General features: G+C 36.0%; 1 protein-coding gene across 14 annotated transcripts in view; it reads left to right on the top strand.

Moving 5' to 3' along the window:
- LOC124179953 (multidrug resistance protein homolog 49) overlaps nt 1-12733 on the top strand; it is a 96918-nt gene that overhangs the window by 43478 nt on the left and 40707 nt on the right. For 2 of the 14 annotated variants that reach the window (XM_046564953.1, XM_046564908.1), the window contains exon 1: nt 5899-6082. The exons of 4 other annotated variants lie outside the window; for them this stretch is intronic. The gene's annotated coding sequence lies outside the window, so the exon portion shown is untranslated. Of the gene's footprint in view, nt 1-5898; nt 6083-6186; nt 6388-7652; nt 8021-12733 lie in introns of those variants that run through there. 8 more of the 14 variants (XR_006870180.1, XM_046564918.1, XM_046564886.1 and 5 more) reach the window with 7 other exon arrangements.

Raw genomic sequence — 12733 nt, 5'->3', positions numbered from 1 at the left:
CGTGTCAAACTTCAGTATCATGTCCAAGGCTAGGGTCTAGAAGGGCGTAAACCTGAATACGTAGGTATCCTACCGTAAAGGTGTCAAAAAACTTGATAAATTTCCGTGTGATTAGCATTTTCGCATGAAAATTGGCGAAGAAAAAAATAAACTGAAAAAATCAGGGAGTTGTTTTTGCGATATTTGTAGTCGATTTGGGGAGTGGTGCGAAAAAAATTCGTCACAACCCTAGGTAAGAACCAACCTTATGTACGTACATGTATAATTTTTTTTCAAAAATGAATTTCCTTGTTTCAGTCAATTGTATCTTTGACTGGTTAGAGAAACCTACAGTATTTGACTATCATGACTTCAAAGGTACCAATGATCAATTTTAGTCTATATATGTTGAAAGTAGGCATGTACAAAGTTACGATCGGCCTACGTTCTTATAACTACTTCTACAAAATTAAATAAACGGTTAATTATTAAAAAAACTACCGATCGTACTACTCATTTAATGAATGCTTAATCGTTTTACATATTCGGTCAACTGATTGGATAAGTTGCGCAAGACTTGCGAGTGCATGCTAGGTTATAGCTCCGTCTGCGTTCAAAAATAGCGAGTCACTGAAATACTTAAACGCGCTTAAAATAGATGCAAGGTAACCATCTTGAAGTCCTGCGTCATTGACTAGGCCACCTCGAAGATTCTCATGTGGATTTAAAATTTAATTAACGATATGAACTGAGATATTAAGTACTAAGAATGTTATGAAAATGCTAAGCTTTCTTGTTCATCTAGTTACTTGGAATTAAAACGCTATTCAAATGGTAATAATAAATCTATCGTACGGCATCTCCTAGAGCAACTATAATAAATAACACAACCTCAGAAAATTGCAGACAAAAGAATGTGTTATTTTTATATCTAACTATTTTATACCTTGTAGTTCACGTTGTCAATAAAAAAGCATCTAAGGAAGAGTTCAGAACTGTTCACATCTTAGTAATAATAGACAACTTTCACATAAATTTTTTGAATTGTAAACCAATTGTTGATTGCAAAGTATTAGAATAATTAGGCGCTGACTTGTCGGATGGAAATTTTTTTTCCTACGTTCCACCGATAACTATGAACTATTTTGTAATTGTCATGATAAACATTGTACTGCAGGGAGCTTTTTAAAAAACAGTACTTTCTTACGTTATTCTAAGTAATATCCCGAGTTATATGGAACATGATTGAATGAAAACGGGTGAAAACCACTTGATTAATGAAGCTTCAGAGGTCAATTCTCAAGAAAATCAAAAATTATAGTTTCACTGACGTGTTTTCGATGAGACCTACACAACAGAGGGATTTTTATAACTGTCAAGTTCTGTTCGCACTATTTTCAAAATATCCATTCAGGAATGTCAAATAATCATTCAAAAATCGCTACGGTGCTTTGTGAATTTTCAAACCTGTATAAGTTTTAACAAATGAGCAGAGGTCGAAGAGGATACAATGCATGTGGATTAAATTTTGAAAGCTTCCACCGGCTGCCACAGCACCCAACATTCAATGTGTACCAGACGAGTTGGCTGCAGCACTGATTGCCATTTATTCAATACAAAGCTGCTGGCCCACCGCAGCAATACCTGCTCACAGGCAATCAAACTCAAAGTATCGGTCAATGCAAACTGTAGTTTACACGGACACGATGATTGCACTATCGTGTTTCTTTGTCATTTCCGTTCGGTGTTGTGAAGTACATGTATTACTCCTACCCTTACCGATCGAGCAAACTCATCCTTTTCTTCCTACATTAAATAAATGAAGGAACGGAAAGGGTTAAAATTTCGACGGTGCATCATATTTTTTTAGAGGAATTCAGAAAGTTACTCATATCAGAAAAATTGTGATAAAAATTTGTTGTTTTTTGATACGTGCTACTATTCCCACAATTCTGGAAAGAATGAGGAGTAAAATGAGCCATCGTGAGTCTGTTTTCATGCAATATTGAGGTCACTAGACGAGAACTAAGAATTACAATAATTTCGTAAATAAAAAATGCTCTGACGACCATCTGGGTGCACGGCCGATAAGGTGTGAGTTTGCTCGGTCGGTAAGAGTAGAAGTATCACGTGACGTTAAAGTTGATTCACAGACCGATCTTGAGTGAAAATATTTGTGCCATACAGCCACTGAATTTTATTGTAACGAGTTGAAGTCTCCTAATCAGCAAATACATTTTGCGAGGATTATACAAAGTTTCAACAATTTTACTCTACCAGATCTTTTATTCTTGGCATTATGATTATACGGCGTTTCAAAGTTCCTCTTGATTGAAATATTTTGACTATTAGTCACGGATTTTCTATATTGTTACGATATTTCATTGCGCATAAAAAAAACAGAAAAATGTCGAATGAAAACGTCCAGATAAAATGGATAATAACAATAGTATCAGGGCCAAGTTTTTGGTCACATGTGATTGTATTGTTCAAGTGAAATCAACATAATTATGTGCACGAAGTCGATTGTCGGGTGAGAAATTGTAACTGCTGCTTTGTTTGTGCGTCTAACCCCGGAAGAATTCCTTATAGATCACATTAGAATCGTTATATTTACCAAGGCATTTCATGAGTTTGTAATACCGTACTTATTTTCGTATGTTGATACAAATATTGCCTATAGAATGTCGGACCGGGAGAAGAAAAGGGGCCACGGGGAGGGGGGCTTTCAAGCAACCCCCGCCTTTCGCCGAACGACAGGTCTTAGTCAGTCAGTGAACAACTCGCGAAAGCGACATGCTGAAGTAAACTCCAGAATCCAGTACCAATTTACTAGTGTGTGCGTGTGTGTGTGTGTGTGTGTGGGTGAGAGATGTGCAAGCCAAAAATCGAACATTAACTGGAGGGATACTTGTGGAATAACCTGGAATACCTTTTGAAAATATTTTCATTTGATGCAGAAATAAAGAAATGGCATGAATACTACGAATTTACTGTTGTGAATTTGTCGAATCCGTGATAATTTTTTTTTTTATTTCTGCGTCAACTTAGAATGAAATTGGAGTATTTTTGTTCAGAATTGTGTATAGAATTAGGTTGCGCTAAACCTTTTTCGCGTTTGAGATACAAGGACATCGTCGAAATCGATCAGGGCACCCCTTTAATTGTTCCGTCCTGGCTCCTCCTCTGCGCACTTTTGAGACTATCACAATCCCTTCGTTCCGTACCAGTGTATTCAATCAAGGTCATACGACCTGTGTGATATTACAAAGAGGACTGCTTCAGATGTTTATTCCAATTGGTTTCTCAGTCTGAAATCAAAGAAAATGGTTTTTCACTTGTTGAGAACGATTCTGACAATTACTTTTTTGTTTGGAAACTAGTTCTAAAGTTGAAAGTAAATTGAATGTATTATGAGATACTATTCGTAGGATAATATAGTTTTAAAAACTATTTCTACGGATATAATAGAAATTTTAATTTCTGGAACTAACATTTACTTCGATTTTTCGTATTTTTTTTAACTATTTGTTTCACCTGTAATTTCTAAATCAAAATCTGGCTCGCGTCCATTTTGGTCTGAAAATTATCGTTTTTTTTTTTGACAAAGAGATTTATGAGAAATATTTAAAGCCAATCGATCGGGGTTTTCGATTAAATAATTGCGTTTTCGGGTTTCTGGGAGCAGTAAAATCAAACCTGTGGCTCAAAAAATCTGAAACTTGGTAAAAGATGTGTTTTTTATACACTCCACACCGTACTTAAAAATAAAGAAAATCGCCGATTGTGAGGGTCAGACGTAGGTCGGTTGGGGGTGAAATGCCTTATATACATATAACGTTGATCCACTATGCTATACAAATGTACCTGTAAAAAGAGAAAATAATATCACAGCTTTTTTTCAAATTCAAAACGATGTGAAGTTGTGAAATCATCGAATTTGGAAAATGAAAAACTTGGAAACAATGAAAATAAATCTGTTTTAAATGAAAAATACATGTAGTAACAGCAATATATAAATATTATAAGTATAATTTCTCAATTTTCACGTGAACAAATTTAATGGTCCAAAATTGATCATCGTCAACTACACATTTTGAGGAGATATCATCCTCACGGAAAGTCAACATTATAGAGAGGAACTTCTAGACTAAAAAATACACTGATAGTAAAAGCGGGGTAATATATGTGAAACGCAGAAACACAGATGCAGAAAACTATATAGTACGAAATTCATTTCAAGCCAAATTCGTTTACCTTACAGGTCAAGCTTTGCTAATGATGAATTTTTTTGCGAGTGAGACGTTTTCGCTAGTCAGTTTTATTATCGCTTAATGTACACAATTTACAATTTGGGATCACTTTCACAAGTCAAAAGATCAAAGATCAACATAGTTTACTTACGCTTGAGCTTACCTATCAGTCTCCGAATTCCTAGCACTTCGTAAAGCACGACTGTTGATACGTCGGATTATAAATTGAAGCCAAGCGTTCTGCTTTGAGTGTAATAGACTCAAGACCGAGGCTAGTATAGCGTGTCAAAGCAAAAGACTACAAGGTGCTTAGTAAAAAGAAATGGTATCTACTCAAATCAAAGTACATTATAATCCTCTGTATCTTGGAGTCGTATAAATACCAGATCAGTGAATGCCAATCGCACATGATTGCGGCCAACAGTCTTTTGTTATTAACTTAGGGTTCGAAATTATTCTTGTGCTTAGATTTTTTTTTTTTATAAATGTACCCTTGCCATATTCACTTGGGAAAAAATGGACTACGATGAATATTATTTGACTAAGATCAACGAACAATCTCTGGAGAGTTAAAATTCAAAAATCGTAATATGTACTTTGCATTCCACCAGTTTTACAGGAAATCCAAACTTTAAAAATATCATTGTACTTCTCACTACACAGATTTATAAAATTTCATCACGTATGGATTCACTGTTTCTCAAAAATACATGCCACACTGAAATGTATAGTGTACGTCAAAAAACGAGCTAATTCTTTTTCCCCCAACATTTGGATCTCTCAAAGCTTTCCATCATTCGCGTTATGGAGTGCTTTGTAAAATTTAGGTCGACCTCATTTACTTATTGATTGATTTACAATGATTTACAATGATAAAAAATGAAGCTTCAACGACACATCAAAGTTTCGAATGGTCCGAATCCCGACGATCAAAGTCTCGAAAGTCCAAAGTTGCGAAAGTTTGGAATTCCGAAAGGAAAAAATGCCAAAAGGGCATAACTCCGACTAGCCAAAGTTCCGGAAGTGCGAAAATGAGAGAATTTAAAAATCTGAAACATCGATATTCTGAATAATCCGAGATTTTCAGTTCTGTGAATTTCTGGCTTGGTGAAATTTCACCGCTTTGATTTTTCTTCGACTCGTCTTTCCGATATCTTTACGTTCGGAATCCCGATAATTCTGATTTTCGGTGTTTCTGATCTATAACATCCACTCGTTGATTAAACTAAGCTACGGAATTTTTGGAATCTTGCATTTTGTAACTTCCACCCTTCGGATTTCCGACCATTAAAAACTTTGTTGTTTTGAAGAATTTCAATTTCCTTACTTAAACTTTCGCCACGAAATAATTCGGAATCAGGCGCTTTCGGAACTTTCCGACATCGTAACTTCAGCCCCGCCCCGATTCGGTGGTCAGTAGGTAACGGTGAGATCGTTGCGTCACCTCAAAGCGTCTCGGACGAAGAAATTAATTGCGCGTCTGCACCGTCCCTGCGCTCATCGCTGCATACCTATAATACTCACTAAATGGAATCGCAGATTGATCGCACTTCGCAAGAAGCTAAACATAACCCAAATGCACCGAGCCAAGCTTGCGCCCTAGACACCCGCTCGACGTGGGGGTCGCCACAACATCTTTGGCGTCACTCTTTCTTAGTGCAGGGTAACAATTTGTCTGTACACGGAAGTCTAGGCCGCGTTTCAAAAATACACGTCTACTCCGGCTCGCATCGTCGAGTCTGAATGCTACAGTCTCACGTTGAGTTGAAATTTAAGAAACGTCCACACAGCGCGCATCTTCGTCGGCCGGCCGTTAACGAATCCGCGACGTCTTCGACACGTGACTAAAGGTAAATATCGTCTGGTCCGACGGTGTCGTAGCTGGCACCAGATACCACAGCATTCGGATCTGGGGATGGACGTTCTCCTCGTGGACGCAATGCGTCGTTCTTAGACGAAGAGGGGAAGAGGGTAGTTGCGTAAGAGTCTGGACGTCGGGACGTCGTGGCGTCAGTCGGTCGAGCGCCGCAAAGCTCTACGGTACGCGAAAATATAAAACCCCTTTTCGACCGTGCAGATTTCTACAGAGTAAAGTGTATACGTATAGATCTGTACACATACGTGCCCGCAAAGGAGAACAAATCATCGGACAAAGGTGATACGTGCAAACGATCTGCGCTATGAATTACCAGATTTTTCATCCTCGGAAGTCGATGATAATGTCCACTCGTGTCGCGGTCCGTACGGGGTCAAGGTCATTGACGGTAGACCAAAATGGCGCTAGGATCGCAAGCTCTGTCGGGGAGTAGGGATGATTATGGGGGGGGGGGGGGATACCCTTGTGGTATTAATTGTGCGCTCTGTCTGCAATATTGACTTGAGAATGATTGCGTTACATCTTTGAGGAAGAATTATTAGTTGGCCAGATAAAATTGATTCGAATTATCGTCATGCGCGGAAGAATAGTTTTTTACTAGTAGTCTCACCACGATTTATGACAAAAGTTTAGATGAAATTTTAGATTTATGATCAGGTCGAAGTAGGAAAAAAACAAAACTCTGAGATGTTGCGTGTAATAGTAAGATCCAATCAATTCGTGAGAGCGGCTGTTGAAGCTGTGAGAGCACGAACTGACATTCGTGATGAAATCTTACAAATAGTTTCGAAAATATATCTGTATTCAGAAGTTTATACTGAATTTTTTTTTATTAATGTAACAGAATTGAATTTGACGCATTATCTATTTTTTCAAATGTTCAACGTGTCCTACAGATGTCCATGCAGTTTTATTACATTCAGTCTATCATTATTACGAAAAAGTTTATCCCACCATCTTGAGTCAGTTCCTTCGCCATGGTTTTTTTCATTCGCCCCCGTATTGCTACGAAATACTTGTCACTTACGGTCTCATAAAAATATGAACCTGCCTAAGAGTAGGTCACCTATAACTCCTCCTAATAAAATATTGCAGTGATATTGCAAGTTTTGAATAGTTATTTGACAGAGTAACGTTATCTGCGACTTATCAGGATTAACCATGATTTTAAATCTACTTTTAATTTTCCAATACTTGTACACGTCAAATTAAGGGTTGAAACTGAAGGTCACAGTTTTATCCATGTCCGATTTTACGGAGTTAATTTTCATCTTTGAATTGTACCGAAATTGACTCTTCAAAAATGAATTTATGTAATCTAACATGGTCAAATCTGTCCTCAAAGCGCAAGAAATTGCTGAAAATCATTCGAATCGAATAACTCATATTGAATCCTCGCTTCCATCATTCACGTAAGAAATTTTCAGGCTCGCCGAGTATATTTTCTGAAATCTGATTTTGAATGAATATTAAAAAGATTGTGAATAAAAATTTCAATACCAACTTCACTGAATGAATATTATACCTAAGTCACTTATTTTTAGTATTATCAATTTTCACCTGAATGATGGAATCTAGTGGCGCTGAGTGTTTGTTAAAGAGACAATAAGTGCGGGAGTGAAAAATTATTCCACATAGTCCGGTGTTATAGTTTTCAAGATGGAGTAAACGTTAATTTTCGTAAACGTGTTATCGATTCGGTTAATTTTATAATTTCTTAAAGATTACACTCATCTGTGAAATTTGACACTCTACGAAAAACAGATAACAGTGACAGTGCATAGATCACCTGACAGTGGACCCCTGAAAGTGTTACTTGCGAAGGAAACTTATGAAGGGCCTCGCTATCGCACCGAAAACCATCTCATCCGAAATCAGGCATATTTGGGACATTGATTGGAAGCAGTAAACGGTAGGATTTTCATAAATTAGGCCACGCTGATCAGATGCTATTTCCGATAAATGTTATACAACATCAACGAATCGCATCATTAGATTCTGGGTATTCCGATAAAGTAATTGCTGCAAGATCGATAGTTATAGAATAAAGATATTATTAAGGGATCGTCCTAGTGTACGGACCGGAGAATAGTTGATATTCGCGACTTCTTTTTCGATAGTTAAAATACGCTAATCAGTCTGATTTTTCACGTCAATTCGAAGCACTCGTGAAGAACGGAAGATAAATTTTTAAACGTCTGTTTTTTTTTCACATTTTTTTAACGATTGAAAACGTCTTCGTAAAAAGAAGTCCTCACGGTGTACCTACTGTAAATATTTCTGAAACAAAATTTGTAGAAAGATTATTAATTTGTAGGAAAGCCGGTATCTTGCTATGGAGTTATTGTTTTCTTTTCTTTTTTGTGAAAATCGACAAAATGGCAGTGGTCTGAAAAAACGATATCGACTATAGTCTGTTTGGTCGACAGTTTCGTTAAAAAAAAAAAAATGAAGATTTGAAAAAAGCTTCCATAGTAAAATATAGAATGGGGTGAAGAATGTTGTGTTCAAAATTGAGACGGATAGCTTGGAAACTCTTTCTTTGAACCGTTTTGAAAAACCACGTTTCGAGAAAAACACATCTAAATTTTCATACAAATTGTCTACTTACAGAAGATAAAAAAAAGGTGTGTATTTTTGTTGAGAATCTTACACTAGGATGATTCCTTAAAATTTGGAACCATTTTTCCCGCGTACTTATGAGTGAAAACATCTTTTGAGATTCCAAATTAAAGGTTGCTCTTTGTACAGAAAAACGTATTTTGACGATTTTTTTCCCTTCAGTAGAACGCTTCCATAGATAGAGGATGCGCAAGAAAACGGATGTCGATATAAAAAAACCGAATTTAACTCAGTACATACATTTTTTGTCAAAGCTGGTCAGGAAGGCTAAAAAAATTTGCCAAAATTTCATAAATTACAGAAAACATAGGATGTGATAGTGATAATACCGAGTTTTATTTGAATATTAATGGATCCCTGGTCGGTTGGTATTAGTTTCAGCCCCCAGATAATAATGCGAAATCCCATTGTTTATACCTACTTGAATCAAATTGCAGTGCATGTCTCAAAGAGATCATTATTTAGGCTCCAATTAGATTTCTATGGACCCCGAAATCGATTCCATCCAAATCATACCAAATCCTGTAATTATTAAAGTTGCTTTGAATATCTCAACCTTCCCCCAACAAGTATATATTTTTTGCATCAATCAGTAAGATACATTTTCGCAATCTTTGCAGTTATTAATGTATTATTGGATTGAATATCGTTTGTAAAATATGAAAATTTTCAGAAATTCGTGTTCGTCATCCATTACGGATGCAGGTTTTTTTTTTAACCCTCTTTGCTGACACAATATTCATTAAAAATGTATCAATAAACAACACTGTATTGGCGTGTATAATCCGTACCAATTTCAAGTGAAAGTGGTGACAATTTTTAACCACGCAGCAGCATTTTACGTAATATTTTTTGAATTTTGACTTTTTTACGCATGTAATTGGTCCGATGCTGAAATGCTAACGGCGAAAATATGTCATCTTCTGTAGGGTGAGTTTGAATATTGTAGTTGAAATTTTTGACGATCACCAGGTTTATTTTCATTCATTTTAAATTAATTTTCCGGACGCCGGACGGGCCGATGAAAATTTATTCAAACTCTAAATAACTCCAGCATCGTGTAAAGTCTGCAGGGTGATTTAATTTATTGCCCCAAGCGAATATGTCGAAAACGAACAGGGAGAGAGGAAAAAGTTTTATGAAACACTTGGAGGGGCTGGAAAAAAAAGGTGATGCTGGTCTAGGTTTACTTGTGGACTGCCACGTCTCCCGAGATTTGGCAAGTTATAGCTTTCAATTTTAGAAAGAAGCCACCTATTTTGTGTACGAGAAACTGATAACGAGCTCAGCTTCCGCACATCTTCATTATTTCTTCCTTTCTTTCTCTTTTCTTTCTGACACAAAGTTGAAGTATCCAAGTGTACATGTTTGGGAGGAAAATTTGAACGTTACTAACAGGAGAAATTGACCGATCTGACACAATTACACTGCCATCGAATTCAACATCATGTTGGACTAAGTTTCTTCATCAATATCAAGGTCGTGGCTACGGAGAGATTTTATTCAGAGATTTGTTTTTTAAATCTTGGACAACGTGTCATTCAATCTTTTTCAACATCGTAACGTCAATTTCTACAGTTTAAGTAATAAATGTTCCCAGATAAGACTAAATTTCTTGTCAATGTGGACAAGATTTGTGTTATATCAGATCAACTGATTTGATTAATTTTTCCGTTACTGACTAACGGATTTCTCTAATTTCGTAGATTCGAACGATCCAGTTGCGTATGTGTCAAAACAATCGTCAACAAAAGCGAGGAAAATGAATATGTCGGAAAGTTACGTGAGTTGAAGAAATTGATTACAAAAAACTATATCAAACAAAGATGTTGCAAAAATTTTCGTTCGACTCTGAGTTTGACTTCAATCTGACTATCAGCTGTATTGCGTTGTAATTCATGAATTGAAACATTGTTTTTTCTTACAATCTACCGGAAATTTTCTATGAAATACGATGGTTTTACCACATTTGTGATATTTTTTTATTGATAAACGTTATAGTTGAAAATATGAACAGCATTGCAGAAACTTCTCTGAAAATTCTTCTTTTCTTCAAAAGTTGATATTTTTATGAAAAAAAAGGTATCGATATTTAAGAAATTGCGTAGGAAAGCTAAAAAGTTGTACTTTGGATAAGTATTATTTGTTTCTCAATTTACTCAAAAAATACACTCTCATCGAGGTACGAAAGTAAGCGTTTTTTGGTGTAGTGAAAAAAAAGTTATCCAATGAATTCATCATAATTCTCGTAAAAAAAAATGTTCGATAATGCAGAAAGTACTTGTTATAGATGATATTGATGAGTATAGCGTAAATAAACAACATCAATTGGTTAAACAGTTTTTTTTTTTTTTTTATCGAATCATCGTCAAGTTTTCCGTGATTCAAGTGAAATTATAAAGAGGGATTAGAACATGTGAATATTACAAAGTAAACTTAAATCGTACAGAAACTATAAAAAATCGTGAATTTCAGTAAATAAAAAACTTAATATCGATGTTTTTTGCACATCGGCTTATCACATCTTAAACATTTATAAAATGTTTTGCGGTCAAGCGAAATGGGACACAAATTGCAGCGTTTCTGTGTAACACTGATATTTTACTTTCGATCACGTTTTCAAATGAAAACAGATCGTTTCGCACAAATTTTAATTTTCACAAGTGCTGGATTTTGTGACGTTGTGTAAACGACCCGACTCTAATTTTCCAAAGTGTGTGACTTGAATAACAATGGCAGACTGACGCTGCCAACTGACTCCGACTGTTAGGACCTCAGAGATTTTCCCCCCTCCAGGTCCAGACCCCACCATCGACTTCATCCAAAATGGCGCTAGTTTCAAAATTCGCTTTGATTTTTTCTAACCCAGTCCGTACACTGAGGGTCGATCAGGCACTTACATATTTTTTTTAAAATCTGATATGCTTATTCGTTCCTAGAAACTCAACCTTGATATTAAAAAATGCAAAAATTCTACCGTTGGTTCGAAATTAATAATTCAAATTGATTATCACTCATTATCACCGATAAATCGACTGCCTTCGATGATTTCAAAGATCTTGTGTTCCTTTTTTTTTTTAAAGAATATTGCTGAGTATCTTATGCATCATCCAATTTGCATGATATTTGTGAAATTGCTCTACGAATGGGATTTTGACATAGTCAGTCGATATGACGTTTTCTCAACCGTCACTGTAAACAATTTTTTGTATGATTATAAAAATTTATTGATCTCGTTAACCGTATTAGCGTTTTACTATCGTGTAAGATTTAGACTAATAGAAATCCCTATGACAATCAATCAGAGAAATGTTCTGTATATTCCAAGTTGATGTAGTTCTGAGTCATGATGATTTCACACGCCTGAAAATCCAATTGACGGAAAATGTAACAGGGAATTGCAAAAAAAAAATTGCGACAACTTTTTTTACATTGCTGTAATGCGGTTAACCCAATAAGAGCTGTTTTCATAAGTCATTACGAAGACCCCCGTATTTCGATTCTAACCTCGTCCGTGTCGAAAAATTCTAAATTTAGATTTTCCAATCCAATACCATGACGCTCATTAGGTACTACTCAAGACTGGCATGTAACACGCGTCAGGGAAATCTTTCAATACGACAAAAATAACACGCACGTTAATACTGTGATCTGGCGATGACGTCTATCGAGGGGATTACAAATTTCAGTAGTCACAGCTCATGGGAAATGAGCGCTTCAAACTGTATTTTTGTAATTCCATAAAAATCGTTCTGTAAGTGGTGAATCGTAGCGACGGGGCGGGGCTGAAGTTATGAGTTTGAAAAATTCCGAAAAGAACTAACTGCGAATTATTTGGTGGCGAAATTTGAAGTAATGAAATTAAACTTTTAGAAAGAGTAAAGTTTCTAATGGTCGGAAACCTGACGGCTCAAAATTCCGAAATGCAAGATACTGAAAATTGAAGTTGCGACAGAGCAGAATTCCGAAATATGAAGTTTCGATAGAGCAGAATTCCAAAAAT

Source organism: Neodiprion fabricii, chromosome 1, assembly GCF_021155785.1.
Source record: "Neodiprion fabricii isolate iyNeoFabr1 chromosome 1, iyNeoFabr1.1, whole genome shotgun sequence".
Taxonomy (NCBI): Eukaryota; Metazoa; Arthropoda; class Insecta; order Hymenoptera; family Diprionidae; genus Neodiprion; species Neodiprion fabricii.
The sequence above is the reverse complement of the archived record's forward strand: the minus strand, read 5'-3'. Positions and strand labels throughout refer to the sequence as shown.